This window comes from Phlebotomus argentipes, unplaced genomic scaffold (genome assembly GCF_947086385.1).
Source record: "Phlebotomus argentipes unplaced genomic scaffold, Phlebotomus argentipes genome assembly contig_39, whole genome shotgun sequence".
In the NCBI taxonomy this organism is placed as follows: Eukaryota; Metazoa; Arthropoda; class Insecta; order Diptera; family Psychodidae; genus Phlebotomus; species Phlebotomus argentipes.
The window spans coordinates 1,465,454-1,481,621 of record NW_026776182.1 but is presented as its reverse complement, the minus strand read 5'-3'; the positions used below and the strand labels follow the sequence as shown (position 1 = coordinate 1,481,621).

The following is a 16,168-nucleotide window of genomic DNA, read 5'->3' as shown; positions in this document are numbered from 1 at the left end:
AATATATGGTCTATATAGTAAATATTTGTCCCACCACAATCACTTTGCGATTCAACAATTTGTCGCTTACTCTGGCAAAAGTTAGCAGTTTTTGCCCAAAAAATGAAACGCTATATCGTGTTGCTAAATGACCAAAAGCTCCCGTCAAGAGGTAATACATGCAAAATTTTGTACACATTAATGATTCTGAGGTTATTCATCATTATTACTCTCTTGGACAAACACAAGGTCAGGAAACTGTTCCTTCCTCTCTTTGCACTATACACACTTTTTGAGAAGAATTGCCTCTGTATAATTTTAATAAAAGTTGTAATTGATTAATGATGTTGAGACGGTAAAAAATATGCGAATAAACAAGTGTCAATCAATAGAGAAATTCACATGAATATGCGACTTTTGGTACGTAAATATTCATCAAACTTGTATAGATTTTTTTCCTTCTTTCATCTCACTTTACCTGTTGCCGGTTTGAAGAATGTCTAGAAGAGACATCATCATCTCTCATTAAGAATGTACTGCACATTCTGGTGTTTATTATTATGCCGTCTGCATACAATTAAAGATTTATAAGTAATTTAGCACGCGTGGTTGGCATTTAAGTTTCCGCCTTTTGAGATAATAGCAATAATCCTACCATAGTGGCATATTTTTTCTCAATAAAACTCACGACAGCACACGGTAAAATGTTAAGGCTTTAAAGGTATGGCTAATGGTGGAGGAATTATAAATACAGTAAAATGCAAAATTGCACAGAAAACATTCCACTGTTGTTTCACAAATTTAGTGAGAGCAAATTTATATTATGATTTCTTTTTTACTATCTTTGAAACATCCTTGTTTCACGATGAAAAAATAAAAAGAAAATCGCACAGCGTATTGTCAGACACATTGGTATATCACTGTTAAGTGAATGTGGAAGCAATATTTCAAGAAAAGACACCTTCCTTCTTAATCTGAATTCTCAAGACAAATGTGGTGATAATTATGATTTAGATGTTTCTTCGACAATTGAAGTAGTAAATCGATTCAAGAGACGCAGTCATAAACATTAAATATTCACTATAGCTGCGAGCCATATCAGCGAATCTCATTAATACAATAAAGATAAATAATTCTCACTCAATGATTACTGTATTTGTAAAAATCAATGTATTTTATTACATTCTTTAATGACCTCCCCATCATTTTCTGTCTCTTCGACGCAGGTTAAAATATTTAAAATATACAGGCAAACAATACGCACATCAAGGCTCACCACAAAGGTGGTGGAAGCAGACTCTGTGGAGGAGAAAATCTCATGTGAGATCATTCTTTCTGTTACAGTAAAACCACCTTGGTAATGACCATTTGAACTGAGTCCCCGTACAACAGAGAACACACACACGCGAGGGAAGGTTATTTTCAACTAATCTCAAACTTCAGCCACTATATTAGATATTTGTATCACCATTAAATTCACGGAGGTCAATACTGAGTAATTTCTGTAATTTTATTTTTATCGCATAATTATTCTTCCACATGGAGAGGCATATTATACATCTTAATAGTGAAACTTCAATGGATTTTTTTTTCATTACACCTTTCAGCCCAGACAAATCAGTATTTCACAACATGATGAGTATCTCGGGATTTTTTTTTCCTTTTTATTAGAACTCGGTTGAAAACACTCAAGCCCACGTCTTCATTGCACGATTAGTGTTGGAAATGTTTTGATTCATATTGTATTTATTTATATATAAAGCAATTCATGAAACCTCGCTTCATTGACAATTTCACGATCAACTCCATTTTAGAATTGGAATTGCATAACTTAAAAGAGCATTAAATTAATCTCGCGATGTTCGACAAATCAACTGGAAAGTTCATATTTTTGAAATACCCGCTGGCACACGCAATTCTCATAGCCTACATAGGGCTACAAGAGGTAATTGAGACAATGAGTTGGCAGTTGAGACAACCTTGCAGATTTCACTTGCCTTCTGTCGTCAATCAATGCAATTTTTCTCGACAGGGTTAAGGATCTGGAAGTGCCACAGTGCATTTTTGGTCGTTGATGCATTGGATGACCAAAATATAATTTCACAAAGAGTTGTGCTCACAGAGATCAATAACGTTCACTTCGCCATGGAGCTTTGTCCGCTAAATGGCCCCAACGTGAAGGACATCATGTCTCTTCTTTGATCACATAAAAGTCATCATAATTTTAGAGCATCTTCACGTATGAAATTATCCAAAATTAGCCAACTTCCGCGATGGAATAGCAAAATAACCTGAATTCTGACATTTTTATCACAAAATTCCGTCTGATGGTCAAACACCTTTAACTTTGCTATATTAGTAAATAATCTTCTATGCTACAGAGACTTACATTTACACGATTATACCAAAATGTACATTGTGAATGACTGCGAGGAAATCCAGAGTGAGGGGAAAGACATTTGCTAACTACTTGCCTTGATGATACCATAAATTTCATATCCAATTTAAACCGATTCTTCGCACGGAAAACAGAAAGAGGTGATAAATCAATAATATAAAATACGAATTAATCTGAATATAACCGGTTTTGTTATCAACATTTCTTTCCAAATCTGCTTTGAATTGGTTTCTTCTTAAACATCTGCAACTCCAAGAATAAATAGTCTAATTCTATTCTTAAAAATTGTTGCTTCTCTTCGTAACCATATTTAATGTAATACATATAGTTTTTTTTTATAAAGGTCACTCTTGCTGGTTTGTCTTTTTAGAAACCCAATAAAATACTATCTAATGAAATATGTCGCTGAAAGACTGAGTTCCGAAAGGTGCACCATGTGAGTAGATGAAAATATTTACATGTGACTACAAAATGAATAGATTGGCAATTGTTGCTTGCCCGTGTATCTCCGTCTAGCACGAACGCAAATCTCGACAACAGAAACGCCTATGCAAAGAGGTGTACTATGATAATTCATTAAATACCCCGTGAAATATTACCAATTTCGCGAGATATTCAATTTCCCGCCAATATATCGCTTGTGCAGTAAAAATTTATATACTCAGTATACATTTCTGTTGGGCTATAACTTATAAAAAATGTTAATAATAATTATTGTGAAACTACCAAGCATTGCACTAAAAATAGACACGGATCTCAAAAGTTAAACTATTTGCAGAAATATTATTTACAATTTCATACTTAACACATTTCATGCTGTGCAATAAAATGCAATAACTCACTTCGGCACAGCAGTGACAATGTGCTGTTGATTTTTCAACGAGCTCAGCAATTTTTACATAGGAGAGTCTCGTGAGTTATGCTCAGTGAAAAAGTAGTTCACCCTCATTGGTAATATTGTGAAAAATTGGAATTTTGCAGCAGAGCAAGAAGGATTGTTTCTTTTTTTTTCTCGTATATAATATACAGTCTTAAACGCGAAATATACAGATTAAAAAAGACACACGATACAGAGTGTATCGACAAAAAAAAGGTGAGAGAGAAAAATATGGTAAATGCCAGGGTATAATTGGGATTTTATGAAAATTCATGCAAAATGATGCTTTCGGCGTCTCGATCGATCATGTTGCAAGCAACAGCATTTTCCGGAGAACATGGGAGAATATTACATGGTGAGACATATGCATTTAGGTCAGTGTCACTTGAAGAGTTCTCAAGTCGGCGATTCGCATAGAGAAAATTTTTCTAATTTTCCATCTCATGTGTATATGTCATGTGCTTACGAGCAGTGATCAACGAGCAACATTTAAATGTTTCACCATCCAGAGTGAGAGGAAATTGTCACACGATTTTATTAATTATTATCATTCAAAAACTGAGGTGTACTATTACTTTATTTGTGAAATAATTAATTAATACCACACTGTGTGTGAGTAAAATGCTCTCTAATAGTATGTCATTATTCTGCATTAATCCATACTATGAATAATCTATTTGATATTTTGATCTAATAGAAATTACGTTCAGACACTCGTCAATTTTCTTGCATTGAGCAAGAATTTTAATTACAACACTCTATCATTTACTACCTTTCCCCCGTGCTACAATCGATTTACAAGTACACCAAATTTGGCACGACAATTTGTCTTCAAGTTCAACATTGAAAGGATTAAAATACACATGCAAAAGAGCACGAATTAAGTGATAAGCAATTGGACCACTATGCGCTATACCATTTCAAACAACAACAACAGAAAAAAAAGAACAGTCAATGATTGATGAGGGAGAGAATCACGTGAAATTCAATCTAGTTCATTATTTTCACTTAGTCTCATTGATATTGTGTAGCTTTTATAGCATGAAATGGCTGAAATGATGTAGTGGTGGATGCACTTCACCTCAGAGAGTGTCGCACTGATTGTTTGCAATGAAGGGCAAGTGGCGTATGTCAAATTAATTACATATTCTCACACATTGTCCCACTCTCTGATTGCTTAAAATATATAACATATATATGTATTTAACTACTCTACATAAGATTCACTCTATTGAATTGTTTATAGTCTTCTCTTCGTTATTCTCCTCCAATACGCCTTTTGCAATTTACACGCCTTGCCGTTGAATATAATTTACGCTAAATTTGATATGTGACTTGAATCACTAATTCCTCTTCCAACTGCCATCGCCACGTAAATAAAATTTTCCACCCAAAAACCCCACAGCCTGGAAATTTAATGCTTGTTTTTCTTGCCTTCGCAGCTTCAAATTCAATTTCTCCTCAATTCTGTCACAAACGACAAAAGAAAAATCACATCGACATGCAACAGCAAGGATCACTTTTCACAAAATGTGACTGATGTGATTGAAAAGAAAAAAAAAGAAAAACATTAAATTCCACTGTGTCGCATCGCGACAAAATCCCAACAAATAAGGAAACACACAAATAAACGGATTAAATAAATACATAGCACCAAACTACCGCAATATACGCTTGAGTGTGACAAACAATTGTCGATTGAGCTGCTTAACAGCACATGGATACAACAATGTATAAAAAAAATGCCCTCTCAAAAAACCAACATTTCAATCGATAAAAGCATGGAAGAGCTTATTTTACAGCTAATTCTCCGCGTAACGTGGTTGTTTACGCGAAACACAAATATTGGCATGCGAGGAAAGATTTGTAAGTAAAGATGTTTTCCTACAAATCTTGCCAAAAATCTCTCTACAATGTTCTGATTTCAAGAACTCTCAATACATACACAAACTTAAGTACTCTATGTCCCATTCTTCACAATAAATAAAGATAGACTGAGAGCAATGAATTGATTGGAACAATAAAATGACTTATATTATAATGTTTACCTAAGTTTTGAATATAATGGTGAAAACACAGCATTTGTAATTTGTAATTTGTCCACGATCATCTCTTTCTTCCCCACGCGTTTCGTGTATTTTCCTTCCTACTCGCACAGTGGCTGTCTCGACATGTCAGAGTCGGACGCTGACAGAGTAGGAAAGAAAATACACGAAACGCGAGGGGAAGAAAGAGATGATCGCGGACAAATTACAAATTACAAATGCTGTGTTTTCACCATAAGGATTGCTTTAGCTTTAGACATTAATAGATTGACTATTGTTTGCAACAAAACATTTTGTCGTAAGAAATGTTTCTATCCAGATTACACGAATATATCATTATTTAATTAAATACTATCAGAGCATTATTTCATGTCTATATTTTAATTTATTAGATAAGAGTTAATTATTTGCTATCAGTATTATCAATTGAACAAATTATTATGTATTCATGTGCACATGTATAAGAAATTGCAGAGTCAAAAAGAACATAACAATTTTGTTTCTTCTAATATTCACTTGAATTAAATATGTTCTCACCACAACTACATAATTATCTAAACTATCAGTGAGCAAATCAGTCAGATTATACGGAAGCTAAGCAAATATTTTAATTTAGGATCTCTAATATTCAATCTCCAAAGACACAATGAAATTGCAAATTAATTATTGCCAAAAACCACTCTTGTCAGTCGTCTGCACGCTCTCTTCCACAATAACATTGGTTGGGAATAACACACTCCACATTGAGAGCAAAATAAACATGTTTTCGCAAATACTAAATTCTTTCAACCGTAGAGCACATAGAGCACATGTCTGGCGGTGAAGCGAAAGAATTTTTGGCACAATTTTTCGCTTCATTGCACAATATTCATTCATGAGACAGTGTGATTTAATACATTACAACAAGTGGTTCTGTGCCTAGTCAACCAAAACTAACGAATGCATGGGGCAATAATTAAAATGACACACCTATCAATGTTGCGCAGAGAAGTATTTTTCACTCTCTTTCAAGTTCAAAGTCATTTACTTCTGGGTGTCAACACACCACTTGCTCAATTTTCTTGCTGAATATCTTCGCGGATGGGATTATAGTTAAAAATAAAATACCTGGCCATTGCCAAATGGAAGAATCTCAAATAAGAAAACAAACAATCCTTATACCATACTTGTATTTTCAATAATAGACAGAAAAAAAAACTTTATACACACCAAAGTGGAATTGATGGCACACCATCGCCATTTTTTACCGCCTTTGCGGCACTGGTTGAATTTTAAATAGACCGTACGAATTTGTAAATTTCAATTTACCGCCAAACACGATGGTAAATAGACGGAAACAATTAGGAGAGTTATAGCAATTTTGACACTATACACATACACCTCTTCTCATCAGCAATTTCAGACACGCACATATTTCTCATTTTAATTTTAATTGCAATTCAATAAGATTATCCAGTCAGCTTTCGAAGTAGGTAGTTGTCGTCTCCATTTTTAAACTCTGCGATATGGCGACCAAATTAATCAACATGAGATTATGGCGACAATTTCCTTACTTAAGCCAATAATTAACGCTCTAATAGTCCTATTTTTTCCATTGCAAATTGTCAACATCAGATGCATCATATGGACAGATATAAGCAGTCTATTTGAAATTCTAATCCATTATACTTAACTTTAGAGGAGTCATTTCAATTTTAATCGATGTCAACCGTCTGGGTGAATTCTCAATATCACACTCGAGAGTGACTCTGCACTACATTCAATGAAATTATTTCACTTTTGTGTTTCTGATTCCCATTTTATTTTAAACCTTGATTTACACTCTTTATGTTTTCTTTTCCACATCAATATCTGAATGGAAGTTAATACTTTTAGTATATTATTTTTCCCCATAAAATAAATGCATGAAAATTGTTCACTTTAATATGATTAATGGCTTTATGTTGGCGCAACAATTAATACTTCAAGTTCAACTTGAAATCCTCATTTTCATGTGCACTACAAAGTTATTGAACTTTGCATTTTTTTCATGAGCTGACCGACATTATTTTGCTCATGAAAAATCCTTGCATCTTGAGTGCAGAAACACAAATTCACTCGTCAGAGAGATATTATACCAGCAGTTGAGAAATATGGGACATCATTTCTCATCACCTTCTGCATCGTTCAATACTTTATGTACACCTTTTCGTTAATTTTCCACTTGCACAAATATATACATACATATATAATGTATAAAGTCAAGGTTGGACTCACTGTAATTGGAATAAGTGTACAAATTGCTGAGAAATAATAGTGTCCCTTTAAAATTACACTGAAAAGTGTTGCATCAACATTTTTTCTCACACACACAACATTTGCATAGTAAATTGTATTACTCATCAACATTTGCCAGGAAAGAAAATGAGAAGAAAAAATTAAACACTCACGTTGAACGTTTAAGAAAAATATACTTTAAACCACATTATTTAGAAAAGTCTATCATGCAACTATACAATTACAGATGAGATATCATGCTTCGTCTATTTATCTTTTCCACATTATAAAAATAATATTGATTTTAACACAAAAATTAACACACGAGTCTTTCGACTACAGAAGTTTCTTCATACAAAGAACATTGAAAGTGAAAATTCAACAGAAAAAATTACACCGCTAAATTGATGGCAATTGAAAACAAGCAGGTCTTTCCTTGTTAGATGTACTAATTGTACCCATTATGTGATAGCCAATTGGATGGTATTTGCTTGCTATAAGAGGTGCTGGTGTGGTGTGCATTGTGTGTATATCTAGAGTGCAGACTGGGCTAATCGCCCATTAGAGCTACACATGATCATTCAGAAACTGTGGGTGAAAACTTACTGCCAGGTGAAACTGCCGGTAATTCCTTCTTTCAAACGATCGCGCAGTGATCGCTGCCTACTAGGACCCGAGCCAGCACTCAATGGCGGTAGGGTAGGACTGCCTCGATGCTGTGGCGGTGCGCTCGAGATGGATATTGTCGTGGGACTGCCCGAAAGCGGGGTGCCCGTGCTGCCGGATATACTTGAGTTGGATCCACTCCCAGACACAGAATAGTGGTGCGTAGGTATGGCGGCCGATTTGCATGCACCCCTTTGTTGTTTCACTGAATTCTCACGCGAAGGTGTTGCCATTGCACCCCCTATACAAATTCCGAGGACACACGAGATTTTTCAGGCAATCCTCCCAGCGTTTTCTCCGTTCAAATATCCCAATTTGTGCCTTGCAATCCCTATTGAATTTCAATAGGCACCACTAGCGAGAGGATGACTTAATTAAGTTGTCCCTCTCTCTCTCTCTCTTTCTTTATAATACAACAATTAGCACTTATTTTGTAATTGCACCTGTTTTAAATTGATTCCTTTAATTGCACACAATTTTCCGTGTCTTTCAATAACATTTTTTCCCCATTGTTACTCTGCAGTATCCACTCCTTTACCTCAAATTTCACATTCTTAATTGCGCAACATCTCTGTTATACGATCTTTTGGAAAACACTTATTACATCAAATATGGAAAGATTGATTATATATTTTACATTATGGAAAATAAATGAGAAATATTAAGAAATTTTGTTCTCATTTCTCATTTATCTTCCTTCTAAAAAATAAAAATAATAATAAACACTCTTTGCAAAATATTCTTATCACAAAGCGAGTAACAGTAAGAGCGAGAAGATAAAATTTATAACTTGAAGCAGTGGAAATAATAAATATTTAGGGAGAGAGAATTTAAATTGTTTTTGATTTCATGATGCCAATCACCGACCTGCAAATAAAACAGAACACAATAACCAATTACTTAAAATAATTTACAGACGGATAAAGTGTTTTATCTTTGAATTTTTGGGGTAACAAGCACATCGAGAAATGTTTACACCATAAGCATTGTAGATATAAGCTTCAGACACGGCCAGATAGACATAATACAGTATAGTAAATCGAAATATCTCGCGTCGCATATAATAATAAAAATCAAAACTCTGTGACTCCTTTGGAATCAGTCTAGTTCTAGTCGTTTTATGTTATCCTTTGTGTTCCTAATAAATTATCAAATTTTCAATCATCACAATATAATATGAAGACAGCAGATTTGCCTCAATAAGGGAAGATTCCTCAGAAACAATTCTGTCCTCTTTTTCCAGACGATTTCCCCTGAGACATGAAGTGAATTTATATCATTCTTCACAGATTATTTTTGTGAGTACATGAAACATGAACCACCTATTTGTTGTCTTCGTACACAGTATAACACACTGTGTTTATACGAATCTTCAGCCCTGCGTAAACTCCGTTTCTAAGGAAGCTCGTGTCTTCCTCAAATCCAAGACTCTCCTCTCCCTGTGTCCTCTCAAAATTCCATCAGTCTCACATCCTTCCCATCTGACACTCCATGTATACAAGTCACCATCCATTATAGAAGCTTCAAGGGCGTTCCTGCTCATTGTCGTTGTCAGTATTACATGCCTACGTTCACACAGAAACACTTTCAAATGATATATGACAGAGTCTCTCACACGCCATCACCCCCAATATTACACAACAAAATGCTCATCTCTTATACATGGAAAATACCCCCCAGCATTCAAATACTTGCACATATTATTGAATTCGATGTACATGTCTCTCTCCTGCCAATCACTGGGAATATTTGTAAAATGTATCTATAAAAAAAGACACATGTTTTCTACACTCAAAAGCGGAAATTAGTACATCGTCAATGAAGGGGAAAAGTCAGAGAGTATAGCGCACAACTTTCAATACACCCCTCAACAGAAAGAGAGTGATATCGTGATCTGTTTGGTCACTTAATTTCCTCGCAGGCACAATCAATGACAATTCATCTATGGGATGGCAATAGAGACGCCCCAGAGGACCACTATACTATATATACTCAATTATTGACCCGACTTCTAGTGCTATTAGACGGCTTTATTGTATTTTTCTTGCTGCTCCACAGAAAAACACAACGGTATAATTAGACTTTTTCATTGCGTGATTATAAGCATTTCATCATAAGCTCGCTAGACGTCCCCAGACAAAAAGTTAATATTGATAATACATCAAGCAAAAGATAGTATAATTTGTGAAATTAAATCATTATATCATTAGTCTGAGATTTATACAGTGGCACATTCCACTCTCCCCTGCTCTAAATCACAAAAAACAACTCCCTACATTTCGATCCAAGACCACCCCCACACCGCACGTTCCCAATTTCAACGGATTCCGTGTATGAAATTGGGCAGAAAATTGTATTTGGAAAGTTGCTCAACACCTGGTGAAAAGTGTCAAAAACAGGGTATTCCATAGATGTATAACGGATGATAAAAAATGGAAGATATTCCATAAACCGAGAAACAATGCGAGAGACAGGAATTTATGGTGGAACTGTTGAAAATAGAAAATTTCATTTCCCTAATGCGACGCCAAACAATCGATATAAATTCAATCACAGAAGCTTAGACACTTGTACGCATTTTCTCCTGCACTATATTGTATATACGTATGTTAGGGCATGAAGATGGACCCTTTCTTGCCAATTTTGCAAAAACAACCATCAAAGCGTATGTACTTTTGGTTCTTAATGACAGAAAAAGCAGTAAAATGATTTCTATCTTCTATTCTCTTGACTTTCCTTGTAAGAACGTGAGAGAATAACTTTCGAGTAAATGATTTTTAAGGGGCAAGTTTTGTACCCAAAACTCCACCCGAATTGTTCCTCATTTCTTTGCACAATTTCGGTATAACCCTGGTAGTATGAATTGTTGTAATTTTCTGGTGAATGATTGATGGACTTGTGGTCAATTGAGATACCTTTTCCCATTAATTGCCTTTGTCGACGGAATTCAATATACATTATATGTATAATACGAACAAAGAGTGTAGCTTGATAACCAGAAGATTATTTAAAATAAATTCCCATGAGGTGATATTCCATCCAAATTGTTCCTATACCACGAAAACAACAACAAAGCAGGAATCGATTTTACGGTTATTGTGTTAGAGAGAAAATATGTCCAAACGAAAATGGGTTTTCCAAAGAAAAAAATTTTATCACAAAATATAACGCAGCACTTTTTAGGCATAAACATTTGAGATACTCCAAGCTCGGACTATTTTTTTTACACAATTCCAATATCCATCCATGAGACAAATCACCCATAAATCATGTTACTAAAGTCTTGCAAAGTAAATTTTCGTCACTTGAAGTTACATATCATGTGATATAAATCCACTTATATGTTCAGGCTCAACTCGATTCCCTGTCGTGGTATCAGCAAACCAAGTCACACAATTCTCAAGGGTGTCCTCTGTTGTCCCTTCCATTCTTCTCCTCACTCCTTTTGCATCTCATGCAAACCATTTTTTTCCTATCCGCAATTCCCGTTTCACTTGTCGCAACTTTAAATTACATGGCACATATTTACTCTACACTCAAATGGGAATATTTGCAATCAAAACACGTGTCAGATCTTTTCATACTTCCTCCACATTTTTTTTTAACTCAGTTTCAGAAGCTCTTTAGATTTTTTACATCCCCTATCAACCATTATATCAGCATCGACCATACATAAAATGTAGATACATAGAGAAATATGATGACAGCATATTCAACATTTTCAACATTTACACTTCAAATTAACCTAATTCCATGGGTAGAATTTAATTTACCAAACACTTTCATTTGCATTCCATTTTTCACATATTTTTGATGACTGCGACATATTTTCACCGTACATTTTATTACATCCCTCTCATGGAATTATGAGAACGTATAATATTGAGGGGGAATACGTTCCCCCCCCCCCGCTCTCTCTCTCTGCGATGTAATTACATAAAATTATTCCAAGTATTCAGCATCCTTCCAGACATACGAGAATCCAAATTTGCAGATTACGACGTAAATAGATTTACAGGAAAATACATATTCATGAATATCAACTAACAATATCCACTGAAACCTTTACTTTAATTATCCAATTTTTAAAGAAAATAATTCTCCAATGAATCACAAACACATAAGAGCCTTCCATATTCCATGAGCCATCACAGAATATTCTGTTTGATCACGTTTCAGGTTAAGATGAATTCTAAATTGTCATTTTTCTCCTCTTATATGTATTACGTAAACGTGTCGGTTGCTTTTTTTTCTACTTTTCTCCAATTGATTGCAAATATTTAGGTCACTTCCTGCTCATTCTCCATCTCATTCTCACTCACAGTGCACTCGTAGTTGTTGATGCTGCGTGAGTTTACAGTATTATATCCATTATCATCCCCCTAATCATCCTCGTCATCGCAATGGCGTCATTAAATTATGATGGTGGAGGAATTACATAGCAATTTATAGCTGGATAAATCATTAGATTTCATCCCAAACGCTGTTACACTTCCCAGGGAAAAGACTCACCCCTTTCCCACACAATACATCAACATTGAGTGGGTGGGGCACTTTTAGAGGAGGAATGATGGATATGCACTGGAGAAAAAAGAGATACAATGGACAGCAATTTGACATGGAAACGGCAATTATCATTTGAGACGATGAATTCATCCATGCTCTCAGGAAAAGCAGGACAAAGAAGAAAGGAAAAACTACAGAGCACACCCTCCACTCCTGCTCCCAATTTCACTTATCGACATATAATCTCCATGGTGGCAAATTGCACCTATCCACATGGGGAGGAACTTTTGTGGCAAAATGACTTGTAAAATATGTAACGTTTCAACTCATATACAGGCTATTCGTATTTCTTCCTCATCACCCTACTCACAATCAATTTTGTAAAAAAATATCGATTCATTGACTTCTCAGTATTAGGTAACACTCTCTTATTTTAATGTGCTCCACCAAATAATAACTTATCATGAAAATAAATCACAACGTTGAGTCCAGAAGGTAATTCAGGCACATCTACATATGTGCTTTAATGCATGGTATTTTTATACAGAGAGAAAAATTCGAGATATTGTCATCATTCATGATCTTCTTACGTGATTTTTATTCATATATAAACATAAATATCAGGTAGCATCAAAGCACGTTGCAGGCTATATATTTTTAGATTTTAGTACCGAAATAAAATGTCTGATCTTTAGATAAATTGACATATTCTGTACATGTATGTATATATATATATATATTTATGCAGTTATATACAGTAAATGCGTTGGAGACTATTATCAAAGTTCTCAAAGGTAAGGGAAGGTTTACAGTGTTACAAACGCTGAGTGTTTACAAGAAACAAAACAAGAAGATGTGCCTGTTAAGTTTCCTTGAACAAGGAAAGCTTAATGCTCAAAAAGCATTTACATTTAAAAGCTTCCTTCATGACAAAGCTCTGTGAACTACACATACAATTTTGTTTTCATTAATTGCTTTTTAATTACCTATAAAAGATATTAAAATACACAGAAACATACTCTCGAACTGAGCTCCTCATCTCCACCCTTTAAAATGTCTCAGACTCATTTATCCCACATAAGCTCCTTTCTCGTTGTATTTGATGTTAGAAACTTAAGAAGTATCATAATGATGTCGACATGGAAAGCATGAATAATTACATAAGAAAATTTCAGGCAATTTCTGAGGGAATGTACTTAACAATTTAGTTAAGTATTGAGCAAATGAATTACATGTCCTGGACAAGACTTTTTATTCCCTGGTAAAACCCTATTACAGCGAACGAAAGAACTCAGTGTCTGGCTAACCGTCTATCGATTGAAAATTGTGCACTTCTCTTTCCAGAAGATATTTTGCCTATACATAATTTAAAAAGATAAACATTGGAGAAATGAGGGTAAAAGAAGCGCAGAGCAAGAGCAACATTACAGGAAAAATAGTCTGCAGAAATGATATAAATTCAAATGACCTGCACAAGTGTTACATTTACGAAGGTTACAGTGGAAGAGGAAAATTCTTACCAAATGTTTTGTGTATACATAAGTGATTATACATTACGAGAGGACATGTACAATATAATTCTTACTTCCATAGTATAGTGGAATTTTTGGGGAGAGCGACACAAAGTATTTCTGCAAACCCGCACAAAAGCACCCTCAGCACCACTTTCAAATTCATTATTGCTCCAACATTGTTGCCTTGCTAAATTTTCACCCACTATGTGAATATGTATGCTTTTAATTATTATATGTACTCCAATAGCGCAACATGGCTCTCTCGCTCACCCATTAGATCAGACAACCATTTTCTACATTGGTGAAAGTGGCGACAATGTTTGAAAAACACCTCCCTCACAGCCGGTATTTAAATGTCGCATTTAAAGTTGATAAGAACGTGACTTCCCTCGATATACCCATGTTATACTTTCGACCTCTTTTCCCGTCATTCACATTTCCCTCTCTTTCCCTCTCTCACTACTCATACATTCAGCTTTTCTCACATTCATATATGATTACATTTCCTAAATATTATCACATGACCCACATCGAAAATGTAGATGATATGAACGGAAATTTATTGAAAATCACTTCTTGCTCTTGATTAGTATATTCAAGGACTTCTCAATAAAAAACCATCCTCTGATAGTTATCACGAAAAAGACTGTTAATTGAAGTTAAAACCCCCTTTCATTCACCCCATCAATTCAATATTTCCTCTCTGGTCAACCACTTTTATCCCACAATATTCACACATTACTTTTTCGGACAATATAATCGTTCTTATCCAGAGACAACGTATTATCAACAAGAAGTAACAATGTTTTGATTTTGCAAAGAAAAAAAGTCCACCCGTTGTAATTGTCCTCATGACAATATTTTAAGTAGTTTCAATTAAACAGATAAGTGACAAATACACATAATTATAGGATAAAGAGAATTCGAACACGTCCGAAATACACTCTCAAAAGATTTGACGGCAGGAGAACAGAGAAAAGGTATGCGTAAAAGAAGTTCAACCAAGTGTAATAAAATCGCGAAAATTCAGCAGATTTCCAATACATGTCATTTGCATTTTAAATTATTCAATTTTTCCTCATTTTGCACGTCACTTCCATTCACACAGCCATTTCTATTTCCCTCTCCTTTCTTTCCTTTCCTCTCCTTTCTCTTTCAGGAAGAATCAGAGTGTGTCCCTTCATAGGCTCAATGTGGGGCCTTCTGGAAAATGGGATCACCATCTTAAGAGCCTTTTCCTCTTGCCCGAAGAATTCTATATATGTCACATGAATTATAAAATTTATGCAAAAAGTAGAATAAATATTTAACTTCATCTCTGCTCTGGCATATGTGTGACACTTTACTTTTCAGGAGGCACTTTCCCATTACCATCGACATGGTGAAAAGGCCTCCCTTTGGAGAACTTTTCACAACCTCTCGATTGCTCATTCCTTCACCTCTCACACTCATCATGTTCTCAAACAGAAAATACCCTAGAGTAGAAAATCCTGTTTTCTTCGATGACCCATAAAATATCATATTTCTCCACACACGTTTTTCACTCCCTTTCCCAATTTCCTCTCATCACTTGTGCCACTCTCTCTCTCTCATTGTGTCTTGGGAATCACAAGAAAAATTATTTTTCTCTCAACTATACTGGCCATATTTCATCTGTACAAATTACATCGTTTATTTTAGAAGGTGGTCTTTTATATGTAGACAAATGAAATCCGGAAAATTACCCAGTAACCTTTTGACCTTTATAACCAAATAAATCCTCGTGTTGAGCACATTTTTAATCGATTTCTCGTGACACCCATACACTCGTGATCAGTGGTGGTATAAATTATTTAAGATATCCTACCCCTTGACAACCCAAACTTACATATATAATATATCGCGACAAATCAATTCACAGAGACCCATTTTATTTTCTACATATATT

General features: G+C 34.9%; 1 protein-coding gene across 4 annotated transcripts in view; it reads right to left on the bottom strand.

The window, feature by feature from the left end:
• Positions 1-16,168, bottom strand: part of LOC132263766 (TLD domain-containing protein 2) — a 53,474-nt gene that overhangs the window by 34,672 nt on the left and 2,634 nt on the right. For 2 of the 4 annotated variants that reach the window (XM_059763736.1, XM_059763737.1), the window contains exon 1: positions 8,162-8,371. The exons of 1 other annotated variant lie outside the window; for it this stretch is intronic. The gene's annotated coding sequence lies outside the window, so the exon portion shown is untranslated. Of the gene's footprint in view, positions 1-8,161; positions 8,372-16,168 lie in introns of those variants that run through there. One more of the 4 variants, XM_059763728.1, reaches the window with a different exon arrangement.